General features: G+C 28.2%; 1 long non-coding RNA gene across 1 annotated transcript in view; it reads right to left on the bottom strand.

Annotated features, from left to right (window-relative positions):
- LOC129969458 (uncharacterized) overlaps positions 1-20896 on the bottom strand; it is a 55945-nt gene extending 35049 nt beyond the window's left edge. The window contains exons 1-2 of the long non-coding RNA XR_008784519.1: positions 20754-20896; positions 20559-20656 (exon numbers count right to left, since the gene is read on the bottom strand). This is a non-coding gene — a long non-coding RNA (uncharacterized LOC129969458). The remainder of the gene's footprint in view (positions 1-20558; positions 20657-20753) is intronic.
- Between the last annotated feature and the right edge of the window lie 342 nt (positions 20897-21238).

Genomic DNA, 21238 nt, shown 5'->3' with positions numbered 1-21238 from the left:
CTTTCTGATGAAGTGCTCCTTCTGAGATCAGATTTGAAAGAAGTAGTGTTGTTTATAATAGACGAAGTGTCGATGACATCCAATGTTTAGCATATATTTACTTACGCTTATCTGAAATATTCGACACAAGAGACGATCAGAATGGGTAGTTTGAAAAAAAACATCTTGTAGTTTTCGGAGATCTCTTACAGCGTCCGCCGGAAAGAGAAAAGTCACCTTTTGAAAAACTCTCAACTGCTGAAACTAACAAGTTATTAGGTTCCCTCAGTGTACCGAATCTGTGGACTGAACTGTTCATATACGATGAACTTACAATTAACATGCGACAGCTCAATGATTTTGACTCTGTTGAAATGCTAAATAGAATAAGATTAGGTGTGACTACACAAAAAGACCACGACTTACTCTCGACTAGATTAATAACTCTCAAATCCAATTCAAATGAAAACAGATTAATTCAAATAATTGAACACCTCTCGAAACTTCCTGATGATATCGTTTGCTTATTATCTACAAAAAACATGTGTCAACAATTAAATACTACAATGCTTAAATCTCTTCTACATCCCAAAATAAAACTTACAGCTGTAGATAGCATAAATTTCTCCAGATACCTAACAAAAAGAGCTCGTGAATGCATAAAAAATATGAAGACAATGCTTCTATGACTGCAGGCTTGGAAGAGAACATAATTATAAAAATAGGAGCAAAAGTCATGTTAAGGCGAAATATTGACGTGAGTCTTGGTTTAGTTAATGATTCTATTGGTATAGTGCAAAGAGTAAAGGTTGATCAGAAAAATACAAAAAATAATTAAGAAAATATACATTGCATTTAATAAAGAACATGTTTACGAGCTTAGTCCGGTCAAAACTAAATTTGAAATTATTAATAGAGCTTATGTTCATCGCGAACCTTTTCCCATATGTATAGCCTATGCTATAACTATACATAAAAATCACGGTCTGAGTCTAAATAATGCACTGATGGATATTGGTTCTGCAGCGTTCACATCCGGTCAAGCTTACGTGGCACTTCCGAGAGTTACAAGTCTGGACGGCTTACATCTAATAAATGTCGACTTTGCAAGTATTAAAGCGCAAGAATCCTCAATTTGTGAATACAACAGACTAAGAAGCATTTACCGTCCAGACTTGTCAAAAATTGTAACATCAAAGCTTACGAGAAAAACCCATAGAGACAGAGACTGGGCTTTGAGAAAAACTGTGGCTGAATCTCAAGAAGTAGTACCGGAAAAGAAAAAGGGGAAGACTACATACAAAAATAAGAAAAGGACTATCTACAAAAAGAAATGAGATGCCATCAAAAAACATAACTTGTAAAAAACAACCAAGTCTCGCAACTCAGTTCTTCAATCGTAAAAAGTTGTGAGATCCATGTAATACCAAGTCGGTCTATTTATTCAGTCCCTACTTAAGGGTCCTTCTGTCTTAAGTTATTACGTAATTAGCTAACCTAACAACATCTTATGGTGACCATATCAATATTAAAATTCTTTTATGGTTTAAATAAATAGATTGACTTGGCAATCGCACTAAACAATCTAATTTAATATAATATGTTAATATAATCTAATTTAATGTAAAGATACATTGTGTTTTCATGCGATGGCCAAGTCAATCTATTTATTTAAACCATAAAAGAATTTTAATATTGATATGGTCACCATAAGATGTTGTTAGGTTAGCTAATTACGTAATAACTTAAGACAGAAGGACCCTTAAGTAGGGACTGAATAAATAGACCGACTTGGTATTACATGGATCTCACAACTTTTTACGATTGAAGAACTGAGTTGCGAGACTTGGTTGTTTTTTACAAGTTATGTTTTTTGATGGCATGTGTTATTCGAATAGCAACAATCAAAGATTTCATGCTTATTGCAATTAGCAAATAATCGCCAATAAATCTCCAAAGATTCCATGTTATTCTATTGATTTTGTCCGCCAATTGCATGCGGTTAAGCTAAAGTTCAGCAATGGTATTCGAGTAATATGTTAACACTGAAATAAAGTAATGTATTATTTAGTTATTAAATTTTTATCAAACTGTTAAAATTACTTGATGTTCCTTTTTACAGTAATCCTTTTTTCTTTTTTTAAAAAATTTCTTGAGATACTATTTATTGAGAGATCATAGTTTCATTTAGTTTAGATTTTCATTTCATTTACATTTGTTATCAAATGATACTTTTATGACTGATTCAATAATAACAAAATATAATGAATATGAAAGGAAAGCTTGAAAAAGAACCGAAATTCTAATATCTTAAGAAAAATGTTTAAATAGTCAAAAGTTTCGAGTTAAAAATTCCCATGAATCTCGATGAGCTGTTGCAAAATATATTTCTGTGGCTGCTTCGATGTCTGATTTTCTACAAATAGGCCGTTCTTAAAAAATAAAATAACCTACATTTTTCAGTATATTTGTCCCTACTCAAAAGAAAAAAATATTTTTTAAAGATAAATAAAATTTTATTGCACTGTTAAAATTAAGCACTATTAAATTAGTTATTGCACTAATTTATTACACTATTAAATTGGTTTTAGGTTTACTCTGATTTCTGTTATGTTTTCTCCACAAGCCGCCTTTGATGACCAGCTAATTCGTAAATAAGCTGATTTATATAAATTGAATCTTTTAAGCTCTATCCTTAGTTTGATGTTCATGCTACTTCCACCAAAGTATTTTTTACTCTTGCAATGAATCTTTCAAAAGTACTATCGAAACTAGCCTTGCACTTACTCTGTTCAATGTGTACATGAACATCTCTAAAGCCGCGACTTCTCATGCAAAAACGACTGATGCTTACACATGAGCATTCGGCGCATCTGCTTGCAATGCAATACCTCCCAAAATCTGAATTTTCTCCCCATGTGAGCATTTTGCTCTTTATGCCTCCCAAGTGGATATGAAATTTTCTAGGATTCTCACATTATAATTCTCCCCATGTCAGCATTTTGCCCTTTATGCCTCTCAAGTGGATATGAAATTTTCCAGGATTCTACCATTATAATTCCTAACAAAGATATCGCTAGAATTCTTGTTTTTTCCAAAGCCCAAATTGTTGTCGACAAATCGTTGCCAAGTCACTAAATGGTCGTCATGGTCAAGTACCATGCATTCATCTGCATATATAAAGACTTTGTAAATCTGTCTTTTTAGCAATGATATACTTAAACCCATTACAAAGAAAGCAATATTATTATTTATAATAATATCCTTATGAAAACGCATGTAAAAATGGATATTGAAAGGAAATCATTTATATATGCAATTATAAGTAATATGACAGTATTTTATTGAGAGAATCATTAAGACACAATTTGGAAAATTTTTAATTTTTAGCAACCATTATTCTCTGCGATCAACTGGTCGCCAAAGGTTATTAGTTTTATAATGAAGACTATAAAAATGAAGAATTATCATTTACATTCATCTGACACTTCTTAGTAAAAGTAAACTGAATGCTAATGTAATGATAACATTTTATAAGTTTATATTTTCAAATTTCTCTCATACATGACACTTCTTTAAAAACTTGCTGAATAATTCTTAGTTAGATAATAATACAGAATTTAATCGAAAGAGAAATACGTTTTTTTCTTGAAAAGATGAATATAAATTTAGAATTAATCTAAATTGTTTAGCAATTTTTTTATGTAAAATAAGAAATATTAATCAAAAAAGAAAAATCTAATTTATATTTTAAGCCAAATACTTCACAAACGGATGTATATTTAGTAAAATGAACTATAAGTCCTTTTGTTTTAATTATATATTGGTATTTGTTAACATGATATGATTCCAGAATTAATTAAATGATAATTCTAGAAGCTAATATTTACTTTGTGGTTTAGTCTAAACGTATTTACTTTCCTCAAATTCATATCAATATTTGATTTGATTTCAGAGACGCAGATTAAACAAATAATTTGAAGTTACAAATACAATTTTTCACTTACGCTTTTATGTGAGTTCTTTCACATATTTCAGTGAAAGTTTGTGTTTCTTGGAAAAAATTTTCTGACGATAAATTAATTCTCTTCCTTATGCGCAAACAGCGATGATTTATAGTCACTTAAAAATAAAGATTTTATTTCTCGTTTGAAATTTATTCATTCTGCAAAAATATGCATTTTAAATGTGCGATTTTGGTGTTCTTATTTATCTTTTTTTTCTCTTTAATTCCGCTTTAATAACGACTAGATTAGGAAAAGCAAATCATGCTTCATTGCTTAATTTAATTATTAGCTTCCGGATTTTATAGCGGATTAACTATTTTAAGAATTTGATTTGATATTTTTTTTATTATATATGATAAAAAAAATGTAGAACAAAGTTGAAAATGGAAAAGTTATTGTGAATTGCGTTCATTTAATTTTAAGAAAAAGGGAATAAAAACTTATAACAGGCACATAATTGCATTTCTGTTGATTTTTTTAACAGACCGTGCATTTAAAACTTATATTGTATAAACATAAATAATTGCAAAATTACTGAAATCGGGATATCAGAATAAAGAAATTTTAAATCGTCTGCAAAATATCATCAATAATGAATTAAAGTTTTAAAAACAGATTTTTTTATGTGTTTAATTTTTTTTTCCTTTTTTTTCAATGAATATTTCTCAAATTCAATAGCAGATGGCGACACTGGTATGAAATTAAATTTTGCTTAATTTATGACTGACTGATAAATTCAGGATTAAAAATATTAAAACAGTATATTAACATCATGAATGTGCAAGAATTGAAACTTTTAAATCTTCACTATTCCAAACATTACACATTGCAACTCAAATAATGTTGAAATTTATTTACATTTGATGTTGTAGATTGCTACATTTTAGTCGGTCATTACTTGTTGAATTTAATGAATTTAAAATCGTTGCTTAATGGTATGATTTATATATAGATACATAAATTATGAATTAAAAAGAGGGAAATTAAAATGTAAAACAAAATCTGAAACAAGGTGATCAACACATTGATTACGCATCAGGGGAAGAAATCAATATGGACCTCAAAAGGAAATTATAGTATTTTTAGTAAACAGTATTGAACATTTAAGTGAAAAGATTATGTTTCCTCCCCTAATTTTATAATAGACCAATGCGGAAAGATGGATAAACAGATGAAAGATTGAAATACAGTATAAAAAATTCCGATTACGGTCGACGCTGATTTCAGCCCCTGATGAGCAATGAATGTGTAGATCATCTTGTTTTACATTTTATCTGCAGCTTTATTTTTGATTTATTATTTATTTTCACGGCATATCTTTTTACGCATTCTTATCACTTACGCTTTATATTTTTCCTCCGTTTTTTTCATATGTTTTAGGCAATTTTATTCTTTTTTCCAGTTTAGCTTTTTTCTTTCCAGTTCCTTTTGTTTTCTGTTACATTTTTATTTCAATTTCCCCTTTTCTTTGTATATACATTATTGTTATTAAATTTTTAAATGAGAACTTTTTATATTATTCATGTTTCAAAAAAAATTCTGAGATCGATGATCGTACACATTTGTAATTAATGTGATAACATTCCAATCGTTACACATTTTATTTTAGGATGGCCGACATAAAAAGTGGGATAAAAGAATGACATTCTAAACATCACCATTGGCTTATCATTATCCAGATTATTAAATGAATGATTTGTTATACATAAATTCCGGCAGACTATTATTTAAATATTTAATTTCTACTATCACAGCATTCTTTCAATAAAAATCAAATTTTAATTTTAAAAGGAGACACATAAAAATAGCTATTACCCTTCATGCCTCTTACCAAACTCCACGCCACTCGGGTAAACCGAACAATCATTTTCCAATTGAAAATAAATTTCTCCCTCATAAGGTCTTGCCCAAAACTGTCCACTTTCTCCAGTGTTCCAGAAATGTGGTCACTGAAATAAAGGGGTCCTTTTGAACCCTGCTCCATCCTTTTCACAAGATGAACAGCGTCCATTCCAAAGAACACAAAAACAATGACCGCGTGTGGCGCCCGAAGAAACATGACTGTCCTCCTCCGCCCCTGTCGTCTGCTGGTAAATAAGTGGCCTCGCTCTGCAACACAAGAAGACCCCCAGTGATCAATGAGCTGACAGTAGAATGTGGACCATTCCACCAAAGAAGCAGTAGGGCTCTCTAGTACGTTAGAAAGCATTTGTTTCTGGATAGCAGTATTTCTTTTTTTTCCACGGGTGCGATCTTCATTTTTCCACCCTCCTTCCTTTTTTTCTGTCTCCTTTTTTTGTTACTTTTGGTCTTCCACCGCGAAGGGGAAACATTTGCTAAATGACTCATTGTGGATTTTGGCCCTTTTGTCCAAACACATCGTTGTGTTCACTAATCACCTTCTGTCTGCTAGATAAAGACAGGTTTTTACCCTCAGTGAGTCCCAGTTAAGTTTTTTCTTCTACCGTCAGTATGCCTATGAGCACGTGTCACATTGGTTCGATCACGTGACTGTCTTTGTGTCGTCGTGGAAGGTGAGAGATGGTTGTTAGGTTGGCAAGATTATTAACGATTCTTGTTTGACAAGATTAAGTGCGTCCAGCTTTTGTTCTCCAAGAAATTAGTAGCATAAGAGTTGTTAAAGACAGGTTTTCACTTAAAAATGATAATATGACATCTATTAAATAAAAGGGCGATAATTAATAAATCAAGAAAAGCTTTCCTCACACATATCGTTTATTTGCAAAAAATTGTTTCGCTTCTTTTCCCTTTCGATTTAAATAGTTACTCAAAAATGAAATAAATATGCAGGTGATAACACCTGCAATATAAGTCACCTCTTTTATTAGTTTTTACTCGATTTGAATTTAAATTTGCTTTATTTATTATTAAATTTGCTTACCAAATTAATTTGTTATTTCAATGAAGTATTTTTTTTTTTCTTTTTTGAAATTTGAGAAAATGTGATTAACTAAAACATATTGGTACAATCAAAGGACAGAAATCAGGTGATGTGATGTTACGGTCAATAATCAGATAATACGGTGAATAATCAGGTATTATTAATACTAACCAGTTATTATTGATATTAACATGTTTGGTTATTATTAATAATAACCGGTTAGTATTAATACTAACCCATTATTCACATTGACCGTAACATGAATATTATTAGATTAAATGGATTAACTGATACAGGGTGTTAAGATGGAGAATAATATTTCATCTCTTAATTTATTTACTTAATCTGCAGATTACCTGAATAATTTACAAATAATTTGCAATTAAATATTTTAGCTGCAAATAAAATATTTGATAGAATAACAACAATATTTTTGTTTGTTTAAACTAATATTTAAATGAACTAATATTTAATCAGGTAATCTGCAGATTACCTGAATAATTTACAATCAATTCTTTTAGTTGGAAATAAGATATTTGATAGAATAATAACAATATTTTTGTTAGATTGAACTAATATTTAATCAGTTAATCTGTAGATTACCTGTATAATTTTCAATCAATTCTTTTAGTTGGAAATGAGATATTTGATAGAACAACAACCACATTTTTGTTAGTTTAAAATAATATTTAAATGAACTAATATTTAATCAGGTAATCTGCAGATTACCTGAATAATTTACAATCAATTGTTTTAGATGGAAATAAGATATTTGATAGAATAATAATAAGGTTGTTGTTAGTTTGAACTAATATTTGATCAGGTAATCTGCAGATTACCTGAATAATTTTTAATCAATTCTTTTAGTTGGAAATGAGATAATTTGATAGAATAACAACAATATTTTTGTTAATTTAAGCTAATATTTAAATGAACTAATATTTAATCAGGTAATCTGCAGATTACCTGAAAAATTTACAAATAATTTTCAATCAATTCTTTTAGTTGGAAATAAGATATTTGATAGAATAACAACAATATTTTTGTTAGTTTAAACTAATGTTTAGATAAATAATTCAGAAATACTAAGAGCAATAATCAGCAGGTTGTAATAAAAAGTGCTGACAGCTACGAAAAAAAAAAATATTACTTATCTATATTTTCGATATCTAAATAATCAAGTTGATAGAAGCCACTAATTAACAGAATAGTGATAAACAAAGGCAATCAGGCAATAAACAAAGTAGATGCTAATTATTAATTACATAATTTCAAAAGCTTTAGAAATAAAATGAAATACTAACGAGGAATGAAATGAAATATTTATATCTTTGTCAAAGATTCCGGATTCAAACAGAACAAATCTGCAAATTCACTAGGGAAATTTGGTCGTAATAGGTTTTATAATTTTGATATTAACGTGCCATACTTAAGTCCAAGAAATCAGGTTTTAAAATTTCGATAGTTGTAAATAAATAATTAAATAAAAAGGAACAAGGAATAAAAGAATATTTTAGAATGAAGTTAACCTCGGCTAATTAAAGATAAAAATTTGGAAATTAATTAAGATTTAAATTAGATTAAAAAGTATTATTAACATCAGTAAGCGAATCAGCCATTTTCCCGGGAATGTTAGTTATATTTGATTTCAGAAAAGTTATTCAGTTTTAGCTTCATGTCTCCATGAGTCCGCCTTGTATGACTTTAAAAATGTATCGTTATTCTAATCGTCTTATTGTGTGTATGAATTCTCATAATGGGGATTTTTCCCATGGTGTCATTTTTGAAAATGTAAATGTCATATTCATCTTCCTGTAATATTGCCATTCACTTCCTGTAATATTGTCATTCATGCAATATTGTCACTTCACTTTTTTATTTGTCTTGTAAATGCACAGATTTTAAACATAACGCTACTTCTTTAGCTTTCAACAATGGAAAAAATCTCGTGATAGAATATTTCATGAAACAATGAAAACGGTTTGAATGTCAGGTCAAAAACGAAATTTATTCTTGAAAATTAGGTAAAAGAATATTGTTAAATTATTTCCAAAATTCGAGAAAATTTTTCTCGTTTATTAAACAGGTATCATTAAAAAGACGTTTTAATTTTAAAACGATATAACGTTTATTTTTGTGCAAAAATAGGTAGTTATCGTCGTTATTTTAGGAAGTTATTGTAAAATTTCAAAATAACTCAACGAAATAATAACTCAACATTCTTTAATAAATTAAATACTTTACTCTAAATGGACTTATTTGAGAATGTAATATAAAGTGGTTGTAATCAAGGACTCATTTTGAAAGAAAAACAAAAAAGGGGTATTTCGTATGTTTAATATTTAGACCACTGAGAATCAATTTATATCGAATAAAAATGTGCGCTATTCTGACAAAAAAGGCAAAAGTGGCACTACAAGAAGAAGCAGTGAAATCAGCATATTGAAACAGTAAAATATAAAAATTAAAAAAAAGATATGTTTTATGTTTCAAATATCTAATGGACAATTTTGCAAAGAAACGTTTATCTAACAGATATATTTCATTCTAATATTTAACTGAATTTTTACATATTTTCAATTCGCTGACTTTTCTTACAATAAAATATTTTTATGGACTTATTTTCTACGACTTTATTTCCTTCATTTCGTAACTAACTATATTCGAAATGTGTATATAAGTTTTCCTTGTATATTTTTTTTATCATGAACATTTAGAAAACGGCGCCATCGATTACATGATGGTAATCGATGGTGAGTACCTTTATCGATTTGATTGATATGCGATGTTATATGGTTAATTGAATTGATTAAATTATCCTTATTTACAAAATGATTGATTAATGAATTGATTTATATCATGCCACAACCAAAAATCAAAGACGTAAGATCAAAGGTTCCTTTTTTTAACGGCAAATTGTAAAGTATAAATCTAAAAAAAAATATGTATAACTGCTAAATAAATATTTTTGTATTTAATATCCATCAAATTTTAATCAGTTAATAAAGTGTTTCTTTTATAAGTTTAATATCTATTTTTCTCCATATGTCCAGTAATTTTGCCTGATGTGCCAAAATTGTTAAATTCTTTTTACCAGATTTATTTATAAGTTAAATAACCATGGCTAAAATATCTTGCAAAAGAATAAAATATCTTGCTTTGAATCGCTTTCTTCATATCCTTTTAATTGAACTTTGAACACTTATACTTTAATTATGAGTAGTCTGCTCTCACCCACCCAAGCCCAAAGTAATATATGCATATATATCTCTGCTTCTTCAAGGTTTCGTTTTCAAACGTTAATCCAACTAAATGAATAAAGTAAAAATATCTGTATGTTTACAGAATTCATACCTTTCGGCACTTATTAAATTTTCAATGCTCCGGAGTAAGTTTGAAAGTATTTTCTGAGAAACAGTGGCAGTTCAAATCGATATAAATTATTACTCTCGCGCCAGGAGGGAAAAGAAGAAAAGAAGAGAAGGAATTGGAAATGAAAGCAGAAATTTAAAGAATAAAAAAAAAACTTAAAGCAGCAAACGAAAAGGGCGAAAACCAAACAAAGAGTTTCACCCTTTTACGATTTAATAAAGACGCCATCGTAAAACTCAGCAGGAACAGCTCAGGCTCTCCGATCACGATCTTTATATTACCTTAAAGACATCGTTCCTATGAAAGGGGATTGCCGAAAATACGTCTGCATCGAGCGGACAAGAAAAGAAAAGGATGGGAGGAGGAGGAAAAAAAACTAAGTAAATAAGCAACAAAAGTTCCCCAACAGAGGATTATGAGGCTACAGCAAATGCCCATTAGAATCCTTCCCAAAACTGTTCCTCCCCTTCAGTTCTATGTTCATCTCTTCTTTTATTCGTTCTGTTGTAGACAGTGTTAGTTTATTCCGGGGGTATTTGTGGAATCATAGAGACTTCTTCCACCCTAAATCCCTCCGATGAAATGGTGGTCCCTGCAAACCTTCGCTAATCACTTCGGAAGAAGGGGGACTATTGGAGAAATGGCTGTGTGTCTGTATGTCTGTCTGCCTTCCACAGATTTTCACTTATTCCTTCTGCTCCTTTCTTTGCCAGAAGACCAATAAGATTCGAGAGGGATCGAGGCACTAATGTAGGTTTGGGTGAAGTGGCCTGAGATAGAATGATTAGCTGTCTTTTCTGGAGATCCTTGAAACAACAGGACAGGGCTTCTTTGTCCAAAGGATTGTCGTTAATTGTCACTGTTGTTACTTGATTGAATTTAGGAAACTTATTGAAACTTCTTCCCTAGTATGGTCAAAATTTACAATCATTTGTCATTTTTCATTTATTTAATTTATTTATAATTGCGAAAAAAATTTTATACTTTTTGGAAATATGATTACCAGAAAAATAAAAATGACGCCAAGATTTTGATTACTGAATATCGAGTCTTGCATAGCCGTATCAATAATAATTTGAAATATTATGAAGTTAGTATATTTCTTTTGAATCTTAGAAGTATGTACTTAGCTAAAACTTTTATTTAATTGCTGCGATAAAAATTGTAATTTTCTTTGAGAATAATTCATTTGTGTTGAGAATTGTAATTTTCTTATTGGTTTCTTTTTTCGAACAAAAGATGTTATGAGGTAAGAATCATATACATAGATGTAAAATTTATTATGATATCTCTAGAATAAATTGTAGGAAAATGCATTTCATGTGCCTTCATAAAAAATTATATATATTATATTGGCGTAATTATATGCACGGGATATTTGGTTGCTTCTTTAATACTTCTTAAGGCATGAATTAAAGAAGATTCTAAATTACATATTGGCAACAATATTCTTCTTCTCTCAAATACAACAATACGATCACCAATCGCACTAGAGCAATTGGGACGAGAAGCTAATCATGAGAATTAATCTGCTTAAAAAGTCAGATTCTTCTCGATTCAAATTAACATGGTGAGTGTATTTTTATAAATACAACTAACTAGTTATTTAAAAAATTACGCCAATTATCTTTAATTTCTATTTTCCCATTTTTTTTGTTTAGTGTAAAAATGTTATAAAGCATGTGCCCAAATATCCCAATTCAAAAATTAATTGGGAGAATTCAGGCGAATGAATAATAAAGATTGAGGTAATCATCCCTTAATTTTAACTAAATATATTTTGTACTAGTCATTATTTAAACCATCACTGTTGAGCTAATAATATTTGTGAAAGTAATATAATTTATTATAGGATGGCCAAATTACCAAATAACTCAAAACCATGGTTTTTGAGGGTGCAATTCCAAAATATTTTAATTTTAATAGATCAACTACTACCCTATTCTTGAAGACAAGAAAAATAGGTGGTCGAACTTTTTAAATTTGTAAGGAGACCCAACTTCTATATTTTCGTTGCTGATTTAAAGACTCAAAAGGAAGAGTAAAATGAAAATGAAACTTCTTGGAATTAAGTTAAATTGGTAATAAATTTAGATTAGTCAGTACGTTCCTTAATTAGAAACACAATACAAATATGAAATTTTTATTTCTTAATCATGAAACTTGCCATTTATTAGATAACAAAAGAATAACGAAGAAAGAAAAGAAAGTAATTATTAAAATATCTAATCACTTTTCCAAATTTGACCACCTTATTCATAAATTGCATTCTAACATATTTAGAAATTATAATGGACATTTTGATAAGTGATTAATTTCAAAATGTTTCAGATACCAATACAACAAATAAAAACTTCTGAACATTTTGTACACATTAAAATAGTATATATGTATGTGAAATTAGAGTTAACAGCAAGATTTAAACTCAGAATAAATTTTTGAAACTGTAATATCATCACTCATTCCGTCATTAAATATGCTAAAAGTAAGAAATAATCTAGAAATAAATATTTATTATCACTAATTTTTTTTATATTTCTCATAAAATAGCAAAATGGATTTATTATTATATCTTCTTTTATTCTAATACGTTAGCAACCAACTAATAAAAGCATATGAGTGTTGATGATACTAAAACAAACAAAAACGAAAAAAATAATGCAAAAGTAGCTGGTAGAAAGCTTACAAGATAAGCAATCATTCAATTTGTTAGTGGTTATTATTGCAGTTGAAAAGATGGTGTCTGTATTTGAAAGCGAGCATATAGTAAACAATAAGGTTACCTGAATATTTTTTTCGAAAATTATTCCAAATGTAAGAAAATTGTCAAGTAGAAATTTACCTAGCGATTGCGATTTAGAACGAATTGACCGTTTTTATTCCTGATTTTCACTTTACACTTAAACTGAATAATGCGAATTTGAATTTTTGACATTCGAATCCATTCTACAGCGTTTATTTATTCCATTTTTTTTAAATCATGCTGTTTGACAGCAATTTTTCTGTATCTATTTCTCACACCCCTTTTATTTTCTAGTATAAGAATAAAGTATTATAATTATCAAATTATAATTACAAAAAGAAAGTATTGTAATTATCGAAAAATTCAAACTCGAGATTTTGACGAATCTTTCTATTTCAGATTTCACACTGTCCGAAAAATATATTTTTGAAATTTTGTCTGACTGTGAACACGATAGCTCAAAAACACCTTGAGTTAGACAAATTAAACCTGATGTATAGATTTAAAGTCAAATTTATATAGTTCTATCAAATTTTGAACAAAGTCCTCCTCAGAGGAAGTCTCGCTATCGAAGGGAGCAATTTAATTAGAAAACGTAAAGAGATATACAATTTCGTAATTGGCACACAATTTATGCATATAAAATGTAGTATACATGAAATTTGGAGCCAAATTTGGCAAAGGAGGTAATCGTGTGCAGTTTTGTATGCATATGTAAACATGATAATATTTTTTTAAAAAGCAATAATTTAGGTAAATGAAATTTGGTATGTGGTCTTGTGACTATATATGTAGTTTTATGTCAAATTTTGTTTTCAATTTCCCAGAAAATAGGCCTTTAAAATACACATTCAACTGCATATTTGCCAGCGTCCTAGGGGTCGCGTGTCTTCCCCGTGATCTATGCGTCCCGGATTCGAGTCCTGGTTCGGGCATGGTTGTTCTCTTCCTTGTGTTCTTTTTGTAAGGTGCGTGAATGAGCCCTCCTGTAAAAAGGGGTTGTGCAAGCGAGTGTGTGTGTGCTATCTTCATTTGAGCTAGAAGTCAGACTTCTACCATCGGGTGCTCATGGGTCTTTACCCTCAGAAGCTACTGCGAAAAAATTTAGCTTAAATAATCACTAGACAAAAAAAACTGTATAGTTTCTATGTATCTATACATATAATAGCCAAAGATCCAACGTTAGATACATTTAATCGTCCAAAACCACACGCTAGATTTATTTAGTAAAAGCATTAGTTTCCCGCCAAAGATAAATAATTTTTAATTCTTGTTCTCCAATGCCACGTGATTAATATCTAAGTACCTTTTTTTTACTACGAAACAAACAATTCTTGATGAGAATCTAAAATTAAGAATCTGAGTATATTTGATGCTTACAGCCATGTCCATGGTTAAGAATTTTATACCAAGGAGAAAGGAAATAGCACCTTTTTTAGAGAAAAAGAGAACAAGTAGGTCATTGCGGTGAGTTTGTAACTAAATCATCATAAGTAGGGATAGAAATTTCGGTATCTATGTTTGAAAGACACTGGACATGGTTCTATTTTATTACGTTTACTTACTTTTCTATATGTATATACAACATTCAAGACGCAAGTTTAATAGAATTAATAGCAAACTGATTGAAAAAAAATGTATAAGAAATGTATAAGTAATGTATCCATCCTGTATAACTCAATAATTTATAAACTTTAATAGTATATATAATTCATTCCCTTTTTGCTTTTACGAATTATAGACTAACAAAGTATTGTAATCGTAAGAAAGAGAGTCAGTTGATGAACATTCACGTTTAAGTTTTGTGAATCCGAAACAGATTTTTTGAAATATCTTTCTCTGTGTTTATTGATCTGTCTGTAAATAAAATAATTCAAAAACGGAACAATCTAGAAAAATGAAATTTGTCATATTTTCAAAATCTCAGAATTAATTTTCTTTTTTTAAATTTTGAAATCCATTAGCAAACTGTTTGTTTGTCTCCCCGTTCTTGCGTTTTTGAACTCAATAATTCAAAAACTGCCATGATAAAGATAGATGGTATTTGACACGTTATTTTTATCACAAGTTTTGTAAGTCGGTACCAAAATTTGGGAATAGGGAAAGATAACAAACGAAGCGAATTCAATACTGTGAATGCCTTAAATAAGTTGAGAGGAGAATATTCTCTTTTGTCTCATAAATAAGGAATTTAATACAAATTAAATAAATCATAGAACAGAGTAAAAGGTCAGATTGCTATAATATATTTGCCATTAGTTGTCATTGCCGATCAACTAGTTGTGTAGGATTAATGGTTACCATAAAATTGGAAAATGAATCATAAGTTTGTAACTTAGCCTTAAGGGCTTCCTTAACAAGGAACTTAAAATATCTGTAGTCATGTGTATTAGGGAACCTCGTACAATTTTGACATTGTTAATAACGTTTATATTGTGTTATAGCTTCTTTAATTTTTTTGTCATTTCACTGAAAATTTAATTTTAAATTTTAACAAAGAATGATTAGATTTTAGCTATTTAATTCAAATCTAATAGTAGATTTGCTGAATCGAACATATCATAAGAAAGGTAAATATAGAAAAGAGAATCATTCAGGGTTGAAATTTTATATGTGTGACAGAATATATTTCTGGATTTATGTCACAAATCAAATAATTATTCAATAAAATATCTTCGATTCTCTAAAAAAAGTAATAATATAAAAATGTCTAAAAATTCACGTGCTTGAAAAAGGTTCATCATATATTAAATCTAAAGTTAGGCAACAGCTAAAATTTTAAAAGAATTCAAAAAGTTTTATAAAAACATATTTTTAGCAAAAACCTATTCAATATGGGAAAAGGGCCAAGCTTTCATATCTTGATCATCAAAAATGAAAAGAAAGAAAAAAAAAGGACGAAATATTAATAGCAACGACTGTTACGATGAAATATTAATAGCAAAATAATTTCAGTTTCATTTACTACTAAGAAAATATTACTGTTAAATAAGATTCGCTGTAAGAAAAGATAAGAACACTTCTTTAAAAGTTAATTAAATCAAGAAAACGTAATAGCAATTAAATAGGTTGCTATAATTTATTATATTTTTAGAAATTTTAAAATGATGTAAAATAAATTTTTAAGCTGTAATATATTCGAAAATTATTAAATTTAATTCCTTAATTTTTAATTAATTAAAATTTTAGTTAAAATTTCAAAAAAAAAATCACTTTGCGGTGCATCCCACCTTTTAAAGTATATATATATCAAATTTGTTTAAGTGGAACAGTCTGTCTTTAACAGCACCAACTCACAGAACACTCACTCACATTTTCCTTTATTATTAGTACAGATATTTATAACATTATACGTAAATCTTCTCAGCAATCTGAGAATTTTACAATGGCAAAAATATTCTCGGAAGAAGGCTAAAATTTTTTGTTTTAATTTTTCAAAACAGTTATAAATGCAGATTTAATGCAGATTCAACCCATGGTATTTCAAAATATAACTAGAATGCACTACATGTTTTAAAAGTTGAAGAGTCATAATGTGTTTCAACCAATCTCAGAAAGTGGGAAGATTGCTAATGCTACAGACACAAAACACTCCTGAAATTTCAAAGACCTACCGAGTATTTTATCCTTTATTAGATACGTGAAAACTGTTTCACTGGGATTTTATAACCAAACTTCTTAAGCTTCCTTCGTCTCCTTATAACAAGATTAAAATAGCATACCAGACAGTCAAAAATGAAATCCTAATCTTTTGACTAGACGAATTATTTATTATTGCAGTCGTGCAAGAGATTTGGTGTCTGATTATTTATTTATTTATTTATTTTGCTTGATAATAGACTCAATTTTAATGTACTTTAAGAGCTATTTTGAATTTTTGTTATTTTTGCTCGACCCTATTAAAAAAATATTCATAAAACAGCATGCAATATTTTATACTATTATATTTCCAGTTTGTCTGGAAAAATATAAAATAATGTGAGTATATAGTCAAGTATTAAAAATTTTGAACAATGCAAAATCCAGTTCTACAGTTTCAGAAATATTTTAGTTCAACTTATTCAAATGAAAAATATGTATAGACAAAAGACTCGGTTTTAATTTAGTTTAAGAGATATTTTGAGCTTTCGTTATTTCTGCTGAACTCTATTAAAAAATATTTGTAAGATATTATACAATACCAGCCACCTTTGGCGACCAGTTTTTTCGCCGAAATTATTCGATTTTTAGGCTGTTAATTAATAATATGAGATGCATTTCTTTAAAAAATATATAATTCACCTTATAATTTGATACGATTAAAATACATGAATTTAATTAGAAGTTTAGTGCAATTTACAAAGTGTATATATTACAAAACAAGTAATATAAAGAAAATTTAAATTCAATTCCTATTTAGAATAATTTTATAAAGTATAAATATAATATGAAGAATAATATATATAAAGAATAATTTTATTTTAATTACTTTTTATTAAATAATTATCAAAAAAATTATCAAGCCTCAAAAAATAAGTATAAAAAATCATTGATTTTCGCAAGAATTGAACTCGCATTCTTCACCTTCACGTGAAAAATACTGAAATCCTTGCATTTTACCGATTGAGTTACTTACTGCCTGTGGATTTCAAGTTTCGTTAAAAACTGCTAAAACTCTATTTAAAGTATTAAACATTAACTAAATATAATTAATGAATTAATATATTAGAAAAAACTGTATTAACATCAAGTGTCATCCACTACAAGTTTAAAAAATGTATTTGAACTTAAGTGGAGGAATAAAAAGTATTTTATTAACGATTGAAAATTTGAATAAGATATATAAATATATATAGGGAGAGTGTGAACTTATAGTAGGAATTGAAAAAAAGTGGAAGTGAAAAATCAACTATGGCTTGAATGATTAGTAAAAGCACATACTTGAATGTTTTGAAAGAAAGTTTGAATTCCATAATATCATTTAAAAACATCGTTTCTGTATTATATATAAAAATGAATTAATATTTTCCAAAAAATTTTTAAGATAATTTTTTAAGATATTTTTTAAAGATAATTTTAATAAGATAATTTTTTTGGAAAATATTAATACAGTGAAATGAAAAATTGTAATGATATGAATTTTAAATCATTAAAAAGTTTACTTTTAAGTCTTAAGATAATACAAAATATAAGATAATTTTTTAAGATAATTTTTTAAGATATTTTTTTAAGATAATTTTAATAAGATATTTTTTATAAGATAATTTTTTTTGGAAAATACGAGTATAAATTATATAGTAATACTGATTATAGTTGAACTTTAATATACGAATGCCAAAGTTGAAACATTTTGATGTATTTCTGGCCAAACATAATGGTGGCATTTTTTAATTGCAACTTTATAAGTCGTTTGTTGACATTTATGTTATATATTTCTTATTATATTTTGAGACTTCATTAATTTGTTAAGCGAAGTATCTGATTCTGTACAGCTGTAAAAATGTTCAATGAATGAAGTAATCTAAAATCCGTATGATTTTTATATTTGATTGTTGCTGCTCGGCAATTAGAAATAAGTTCGATTTCTATACCACGCACGTTATATATATATATATATATATATAATATTATACTGTTATATTACCAGTATTTTATATTTGTTCACAAAAATATGAAATAATTTTGAATATATAATCAAGTATTATAAAATAAAATTTAAATGTATTCAAAAATGTAATATTTATTTAAATAATTTCAATAATATTTCATTTCAACTTATTTAAATGAAAATAACTATTTTAATAAATAAGTAGATATATGATACCACATCTAATTAGATTAATATTAATAATATTACTACATTTAAATAGTTTTCGCAAAATAATATTAAAAAAATACAGAGCTTTAGTTGAACGGCTGGTGGGTTATCTTTCGATTAAATTCAGTGAAGCCTATTAATCCATTTACTCGTTTTATTGCTTGTTCGTTGCACTGACGGCTATGATCTTATGATCTCACAGATAATGTATCATTTCATGAAGAAACAAAACTATAGCTAAATATTTTAATAATCAAGTTATAAAAAAATTATAATTCAGATATTGATTAAATTTCAAAATCGAATATCACGTTATTTGAAATTAACAGAATTTAAAATAAACAGAATAAAAAGTTAAGCATTTCATAGTAAATTTCCTTTAAAAAAAGAGAAACCAGAAGATCATTTCAATAAAATCAAGTTCTTAAATTAATATTTGCTGTAATAAAATTATCTAAAATTTGGCAGAATAAGCAGTGGCAAGAGTTATAATGTGTTAAATCTCCTGTGATGAAAAAAGGATAAGGAAAACAGCATATTCGTTTTATCAAGAAGTATTATTACAATAAAAGTTTTATGAATGTCAATCGGGGTTGTTCAATTATAAAAAAAAGAATTAAATGGATTTACCAAATTTTTTATCAATTTTTGAATCATATTAATATTGTTTAAAACGTGAAAGTATGTAACAATGGCAACAAAACTTTATTAAAAAGTATGTATGTACTTCAATATTATATGATTAAATTAAGATTACTATTGAATAAATTGTATTGAATAAATTTTTGAAGCTACTTTATTTGGTATCGGTTCCTTGGATTAGATACTAAATAGGTTTTACTGAATTAATTTTAAATATATTCAAAGGGAAAAAAATGTATCCTTAACAATAATAAAGATGAAAGATGTATATGTGTATTGGCCAGATCATTTGATCAAGTAATACATATAATATGTATATCACAAAAACACACTTCATTGATGGAGTGAAATTCAAATCGTTTTCATTGTTTTTCCAAATGTTTCATCCTGACTTTTTTCTCATTGTTGATACTTGAAATATGAAAATTGGTCTTATTTTTCTATAAAGAGTAAGTTTCAGTTTAACTCTTTCTAGGGCCATGGGAAGTATGCTTCCCACCAAATTTATTAATCTTTGTATGAAATTATTTTATCAGAAATTTATTTATCAGAAACTTAGATGCTTCAGTTCTTTATCTCAGACAAAATGATGTGTCTTGATTTGTTACTTAATCATTAAATAACCAAATTAATTAATTAATCAAATTAAATTGATCTAATAAGCTAAATGAATCCCTTTTCTTATTCTAATTTCAAGCCTAAAAATATTTTAACATAATATGACTAGAAAAAAATGGCCCTTTAAAGGGTTAAGAAACGTTTTTAAAAAATGAAATTTTTTGTTAAATATTTGTTTGTAATAATTAAGATTATATTTCAGAACTAAACAATTTTCCTGAAAAATCTAGTTGCACATTCTCATTGCATTTACTTGGACCTGCTTTTATACGTTGCAGCCCCTTTCCTGTGACATAATTAGATATACAAAGATATAAGTAGAAAATTAGAAAAGCAGAAAAAAACTTATCATTGTAAGGTTTATAAAGCAATTATATATCTATCAAAATTTGAATTTTAAGTATATATTTTACCATTATTATACTATTCAGACTTAATTATACAAAATATTCAATTGACATTTTAGCAATAAATATTCCAGACGAACTTATTACTTACCAAAAGCAAGTAGAGTAAATAAATCGTTTGTTGAGTATTGTTCATTAATAACATCACAAGTCCTGATTAAATTTTATATCGCCTTTTTTCTGGTACCACTGCAAGAAACAAATGAATAAGTGTCAATGGACGCCAAAAAAAAAAAAAACAGACACTTAAAACAAACAAACAAATAGAAAAAAGAAGCCAACCTACAAGATAGCTGGATAACTTATCAACGCAAACAACCAAAACATTTCTGAAAGAATTCTTTCTTTTTTTTCCTGTATGAAAAAAGAATTCGAAAACAAGGCCTAACCAAGTATCTTGTTGCAGCTGCGACAAGCTATGGTCCAATAACAGGCACTTCAGGCACTGTGTCTGCTCAGAACACGACATTTTGTCGGGCCGAAACAATAACAAAGGGCTCTTAACGTCTGCAATAACGACGACCAGTTGAAATCGAACGAATTATTGCTACTGGATTCTTTCTCTTCCCTCCCAGCTCTCCCTCCCCTTATCCCCACACACTCGTTCTTATCGTTTGCTGTGTTTCGAAAATCTTAACGTCGTGTGCTTTACTTGAATCTCTCGCACTTCCATTTTGATTGGCACGGAGAAAAGATCCAAAAAAGGAATTTCGTTTTGATGAAAGCAAATATTTCACGAGAGAAATAAAGAAAAAAGGTATTGAGGATGGG

The sequence above is a fragment of the Argiope bruennichi genome, chromosome 5 (genome assembly GCF_947563725.1).
Source record: "Argiope bruennichi chromosome 5, qqArgBrue1.1, whole genome shotgun sequence".
In the NCBI taxonomy this organism is placed as follows: Eukaryota; Metazoa; Arthropoda; class Arachnida; order Araneae; family Araneidae; genus Argiope; species Argiope bruennichi.
Note: the sequence above shows the minus strand (reverse complement) of the source record. Positions and strands in the feature narration are given on the sequence as shown.